This window comes from Amblyomma mixtum, chromosome 9 (genome assembly GCF_055824585.1).
Source record: "Amblyomma mixtum isolate Tamu chromosome 9, ASM5582458v1, whole genome shotgun sequence".
Lineage (NCBI taxonomy): Eukaryota > Metazoa > Arthropoda > Arachnida > Ixodida > Ixodidae > Amblyomma > Amblyomma mixtum.
The window spans coordinates 89,880,268-89,886,267 of NC_143020.1; positions in this window are offsets into that span (position 1 = coordinate 89,880,268).

Below are 6,000 nucleotides of genomic sequence, written 5' to 3' on the forward strand. Positions count from 1 at the left end.
GCCATCTGGCTGCAATACGCTTATTCCGTAGCCATGTAAGCTTTAATACAAGCAGGTGAACGGCCTGATGTGGTGTTTGTATGGTGGAATGGGTATTTCACTCTACCTCCGCTCAGCCAGCGATGAGCTTGTCTTATCAACTGCGCCACATCGCCCCCTTCTGTTATCTTTGCCCTCATAGAAGCAATTTCAAGAGACACGCACGGATCCACACTGGCGAGCGGCCTTTCCTGTGCGACGACTGCTGGAAGGGTTTCAAACAGCGAAAGGATCTTGACGCCCATAGGGTAGTCCACACAGGGAAGAAGCCGTACGAATGCCCAGACTGCAGTCGCCGTTTCAGCGATTCTAGCAACCTCAATCGTCACCGCAGACAACACCACCCTACTAAGGTCACGCCTAGGAAAAGCTTCTCCCGGAAGGACCACCTTAAGAGACACCTGAAGACGCACCCGCAGGAGAGACCCCACACCAGCTCCCATGCCGCTCCGGAAGAGGTACCCGCACTAGAGCCAAGCGAAGAAGTACGAGAGTGGGAACTGCAGCCTCCGGTAGCTTCCGCAGATGACGTCCTGTGATTGCACCGTGATTCCATCGAACAAACTGAACCCCTACGCAACAAGCGGCAATTAGGAAGCAGTGCTCAAGTGCGTTGGTTGCGAAGCCAACATGAACGAAATAAAAAAAAAACATGCAACAAAGGGCTGAGTGAAGCCCTGCTATTTTCTTTGCTGGCATGGGGAGTATTTGTAGACGAGTACAAAGCGTATCGAAGTCCTACGCCGTTGGAGCGCTCTGCCTACTGTATGTATGACGCATGGGCAGGCCTGAGGAAAAATGGGCAGACCACAAACACGGTGCTGACAGCGCTGTGATGGAGCGTGCAAGGTGTGCAGATAAAGGCACGGTGCGCCCTTCATAATATGCTCGCCTGTACCCACGCGAATTTCCCTCGGGTGCGGCGTTTTCGAGAATTAAGCTCCAAGGAACCGCCTCTCACATCCACTGTGGCAGGCTTTGGTGGAAAACAAGCTAGCGCGCGTGAGCCGTTTCATCAGTATACCTGTTGTACAAATCTCTAGCACGTCACACCTAAGTTGCACGCATATCCTGCTTGTGGTTCTGCGCCACTAATCCGCCAGAGGCCGGTGCGGTCCAAATGTTCGCGCTTTGAGCTCAATCGCAAACTGAGAGCATCGACAAGACAGTTATTTCTCGGGCACAGTCCTCGATTTTCACAGGAGACGAGAGCTCTGCACGAAACTTTCGAATATGCATTTCACTGAGTAGCTTTTTTACGTGGGAACAACTAAACTACATTGAAACGGAAGTCGTAGGTTACTTCAGACGGCATGCAGAACCGACACGAAACTAAGTGCTACACTGTAAACAGAAAAACACCCGGATAGGAGTAACTGGCTCGTGACGTAGTGCAATCTCGAAAGGGTGGTTAGCTACTCCTCAGAACAGGAGTATTTAGTCTACTCCTATGTTTAAGAGGTATCGGGGGAGTGCTAGAAAAAGTAAAGTACTACCGTTCTCTAGAGAAGAGTTGATCTTTTAATAAATGTTGAGCTGTCATCGGAATGAGAATGACAATAATAGAAGAATTCTATACTTCTTTGCAGCTGACTTTATAGTACATTTCAGGAGTGTGTGCCTGTTGTTGTTAAGTAGCTTTTACTCGAAATTTCTGGAGCAGTTTGCCTTACTATAACGCGGCATTGATGATTCCCTGAGCAGTATACCTTATTTGGTGAAGAAGCCAATTTTGGAATGCAGTACTCCTGTGGAAGCGTCATTCAGATTTTTGTGTTGAAAAATGATTGCGTCAATAAAATTACAGTGAAGAATTTCAAACAATACTTTTTGTGTGTACAAAAAATTGGAGCCAGGTGTCCGGCATGTTGCTTTAGATGTTTGCAGAGAACCAACGCCTCGTCCCCTGTGGGAAAGAACTGTTTCCTTGACCCGCGCTCTCCTTGGTCATCCAATTTGGAACACCCAAACGAATGAAAATAGAGATGCCACTGTTGCAAGTATGCAAGGAGTGCGCCTTGAAAAACTTCGTTGTCAGCATGCAAGAATATCATGCTATCGTTGGTAAGAAGGCACGACGACAAAGGAGGCTCCTTGTGAAAGAAATATTAGAAAAAGAAAGTAAGCGCGCATAAGCAATTACACCTCGAAGATTGGGGTATGAGGTGCTTCAAGTCTAATCTAAGTCAAGTGTACACAAGGAATTCAGAGGACATTTCTCTATAAGATAGGCATTGTTGAAGTTTAAACATTCTTCAGGGAAAAACATTAGCTACAGTAGTACATAGTAGCTGATACACTAGTTAGTACATATCTGAACTCTTTCTGATGACAGAGGCTGAACGGAATTTTCAGAGCGCCACAAGTTGCACCGAAAACCGCTTTCGTAACCGTTAATGCAATACGGCGGAAATAAATCAGCGTCGATCGAGAACCTTTTCCCCATAACGCATAAAACTTCAAAAATAAAATGGTTTCGCCGAGGCGCTTGCGCATTCGTACTGCCTCTGGTTGCTAGCCTGTACTGAGAGGATCATGGCGGCAATTTTTTTTTTCACTGGTAAGAAGGTTCCTCACGTGTTCCAGATATAAGATCAAAAGTGCTTCTTGAAATCTTAGTATGCAAAAAAAAAATACTGCGCTCTGCACGGACGCAATGCACACACGCTTTGCAAACACGAAGCTTGCACGCAATTTCCTTGCTGGAACGAGTCGCAGCCGCGCATTCTGAGGGCGTCGTCATTCTGTGTATAGGTGAAAAGCACCTCAAGGGCGATTAGCGTAACAGTGGGAGCTGTTCTCTTTTGTAATTTATATGGCACTCCTGTAAATAGAAAGCTAGCACCGTACTCCACCACCTCCCTCCCACCCCAATCCTGTATTCTATGCTGCTTTGCCGTCACATTATTAGCCAGGGTTGAGAAGAATGCATTTTACAAAAGTGTGTCTGTTTGGGCGAAGTATTCAAGTTAGAAGGAACGCCAACCAAATAAAATAAACGAAAAAAAAATGAAAAACGCTACGGGATACGTTGAGAGGATGGCGACGCCCTGCTCGCCCACTTGGGAATAAATGGCTGAGGCTTAACTTGGTTAACCCTGGTCAGATGCGAAGCATATTGATGGCTAGGCTTGGTAATACATGGCTTTCCTTGGTTGACTACTTGGTCATTTTAATACAACCACTAGAAGCCTTCGTCGTGGGGGAAGACAACGGCATGGCTACAGCGGAACGCCGATTAACCCCGAGACGCGCGTTGGGTGGGCGCCTGGATTGCCACGGAAGCCGCGTCCGCCTGCCCGGTGGAGCGAGCGTTTCACCTACATAATCTGAATGAACAAACGTAGCGTTTAAATCAGGACACAGAAAAATGAGGACAGGACGGGGCTACAACTTACAACTGAATGAAATCGATAAACGAAAGACACATCCCTTCTCGAGCAAAGACACGCATGCGCAAACTTGAAAGAATGACAAAACTGTGATAAACTAGAAAAAACCGGTAATGGAAAAAGAAAGAAACTTTCTAAGACGCACTTAATGTTTGTAAACAGTTTCATGACCGGTGGCTATTCCACGCCTTTTCATCTCTTTTTCTTTTACCGGTTTTTTCTAGTTTATCACAGTTTTGTCATTCTTTCAAGTTTGCGCTGCGTGTCTTTGCTCGAGAAGGGATGTGTCTTTCGTTTATCGATTTCATTCAGTTGTAAGTTGTAGCCCCGTCCTGTCGTCATCTTTCTGTGTCCTGTTTTAAACGCTACGTTTGTTCGTTCAGATTATGTATGACCAACTGGCCCCACAGTGTACTCTGTTAAACTTCGTTTCACCTACACCGAGTGTGAACGCGCGTTCGAAATGCGCGGGAATGCCGCTCGAGGACATTCCGGCGTCTGTGCGATGGCATCGTTCTCCCTCTCCCAGCGCGTGACGGCGATCTGTCGTGACGTCATGTGTCACGTGGTATGTCACGTGGTGTGACGTAACTGTACCACGTGGTTCACGGCGTGCAACCACAGTAGAGTGTACTCTAACCACAGTGACGGCGCGAGGTGGACCCCCATCTTCCTCTGTCGTGACGTCATGTGTCACGTGGTATGTCACGTGGTATGACGTCACTGTACCACGTGGTGTGCACGGCGTGTAACCACGGCGAAGGGCTGTAGTGTACCTCCGTCTTCCTCTTTCGTGACATCATGTGTCACGTGGTATGTCACGTGGTGTGACGTCACTGTACCACGTGGTGTGCACGGCGTGTAACCACGGCGAAGGGCTGCAGTGTACCTCCGTCTTCCCCTGTCGTGACGTCATGTGTCACGTGGTATGTCACGTGGTGTGACGTCACTGTACCACGTGGTTGCAGGGCGCGTAACCACGGCAAAGGGCTGTAGTGTACCTCTAGTAATATGCTTCGCATAAAATACATGTCACCACTGGATTCCTAGACGCGATTGCTCGCCGAAATGGTAGCGGTTCGCTTTTATTTCACACACTCTCGCCAACGCGTAGAGGAATAAGTGATAACTAACTCCTGTTTTTGAGATAATTTTTCAATATTCAAGCTCTTAGGCCTAACTAATTGCCGTGTGTTTACCTAGCAAGAACGACACCTGGTGAAGCAGTTGTCTAGCTTTGAGTCACTTGTTACATTTTCATCAATTTGCAGTTTTTCTTCTTGGAACGAAAAAAGGCACGCAGTGCACGCACGTTAGCTATCAGTCATTACGGATGAAAATTTCTTCAACACAGCGTTGATGTGCTTTCGCGTCTTGTCACTAGATGGCGCTACCGTTTACGCGTGCCAGTTGAGTTTCCCCTTCAAGTGGAGATGTAAGGAAACACTTGATGATGATGAAATCGGATTTCTTGATGGATTGACGGTTCGGACTCGCAAATAATCACATTACTCGACGGCGGGACAAGAACGTTAACTATTTATTAACACATGAATAAACAATAACAAACAAGCAATTTACAACATGAATGAACCGTTGATTACACGAAATCAGCCCCCTTAACCAAAAGCGTTCCGTTTTTAAGCCTTTTGTCTCCACCCTTGTTAGGGACAGCAACCAATAATAAAACAGGCGGCACTTCTCACCAATCAGTGCCCAAGGAAAGGCACAATACAGTTTCCGTGAGCCAATCAAAAACTTGGGAGAGGATGCCAGCCAGTCAAACACTTGGGAAAGGAGAGGCTCCGAGGACGCACACAAACAGCACCGAACTCGCTGCGCTCCGAACCTGCGCCCTCCCCGTAACTTCCCCCTCCGCACACGTGCACACGGGACACACTCATCCCACGGGAACAATCACTGAAGGTTCGTTATGTAAAAAAAAGGAAAGATCGTTGGAGCTTCACCTTATACACATCATCCGACATATCGTGGAGGATTCGCTGGGACGACTGCGACGAGCCGAGTTGGGGGGCCGCTTTTCAACACCTGGCATGACATCACGTAAAGCGAGCGCCTCCCCCACGACAGCTGCGGCATGGAGGATTCGCTGGGACGATCGCGACTAGCCGAGTTGGGGCCGCGCTATTCCACAGCTGGTATAACGTCACACATAGGTCACGCTAAAGGTCAATGGAAGATTCTCCGGGACAACGGCCAAGAGCGGAAACCTCGACAAGTATTGCTTTCGCAATAATAAACATCCACTGGCCACAAACACTACGACCGCAGGCATTCAAACACTGCACTGCAGAACGCTGCGCGCTAGAAAGTATCTGTGGTGGGGAGGCAAACCGGAGACAGAACGAGCGTTCTGGCGACGATGCCGCCAGCAACAACAGAGTAGCCAGCGACATGCGTCGCGTCGTGCGTCCACGGTGCGTCCGCGGTTCCATGAATTCGGTAAACCTTCAACCGGGGGCAGGTGCACCTGTCAGTCTCGCTCCGTGCACTGTGCTGGAGGCTGGAAGACACATCGGAAAGTACAGCAAACTTCACAGTGCCCCTG